We start from the raw sequence: 1,197 nt of genomic DNA, 5'->3' as shown, positions 1-1,197 counted from the left end.
CACTAGCTTTCACCCAGCACGAGAAACCTGCTTCCCACTCCTTTAATTGGCTGGCGTTTTCCCAGAATCCCCGAGGGCCCAGACTGGAGAAAACGCAGCCCCCGACCCAGAAAACGCCCCAAGCTGGTGGAGGTAAGAAAGAGGGGTGTGGGCAAAGCAGCACGGAGCCCTATTAGAGGAAAACAGTTGCCTTCTATATGTGTTTCTATGTATTTAAAAATCTTTTATTTTTTTTTTTCCTGGAACACTAAAGTAGTTGAACAAAGTCGAAAAATTGAAAAGTGGGCATATTGAAACGACGTTATTTTAGGCTTAAATACGTACATTTTATTTACATTCCAAACAGAATTTATGCTTTTGTCCACAGTCCTGTCCCTGCAAACTGTGTTTCCTGCCTTGGTTTCCTGCTTGGGACCAGCTGAGTGTCTGGATAGAAAGTTCATCTGGCAAAGAGTCTCTGGCATCTCGAGAGAATTCTAGAGACGTCGAGGTAATATTTTGGGGGCTCGTTGGCCAGGTCCCCACTATGGGCACGTTGTCGGGTGGGATTCGGAGCAAGGCAGGGTGCGGTGGGGCCCAGGGGCTTCTGAGAGAGACCCCATGCACTCCTCTCTCCCTCCACAACCTGCTGGGGCTCCGCGTGGCCGAAGGCCAAAGTCCACAGACAGCACAGTCTCCAAGCCATTCGCTCATTCATTCATTCATTCAAGTCTCCAAGTGCTGGTCAGACCAGCGGCAGGAAATCACAGCAGCCTACCTTTGTGTGCGCTTAGGGAAACCGTTCTAAATCATTGCGGTCTTTAGGCCTCGGAAATGGAACCCACCCACTGCTCGCGACCCCCACCCAGGCTGGATTCCAGCACCCCTCCCCCATCCCCCTACCATCGCCCACCCCACATCCTTCACCGTTTCCCCCACCTTCCCCGCCAAACCTTCCCTCTCCCCATCCCCCCCATCCCCCAGCCATTCCTCCAACATATACCCCACCCCACCCACCCCTCCCGGACCCCCGCAGTCGCCCCGCCCCGCCCCCCGTCTCCCGGTACCGCCCACGGCCTGTTCTCCCCCGAAGCCGCCAGAGGGCGCCTGTGAGCAGCGAGCGGGACGCGTCCCTGCTCGGCCCGCCGCCCTGGGGGGTCCCGCGTCCCTCCGGGTGAGAGCCGAGCCCTCCGCGCCCCCGGGTCCTGCACGGCCTGC

The sequence above is a fragment of the Mesoplodon bidens genome (assembly GCF_964165515.1).
Source record: "Mesoplodon bidens genome assembly, chromosome: 4".
In the NCBI taxonomy this organism is placed as follows: Eukaryota; Metazoa; Chordata; class Mammalia; order Artiodactyla; family Ziphiidae; genus Mesoplodon; species Mesoplodon bidens.
Note: the sequence above shows the minus strand (reverse complement) of the source record.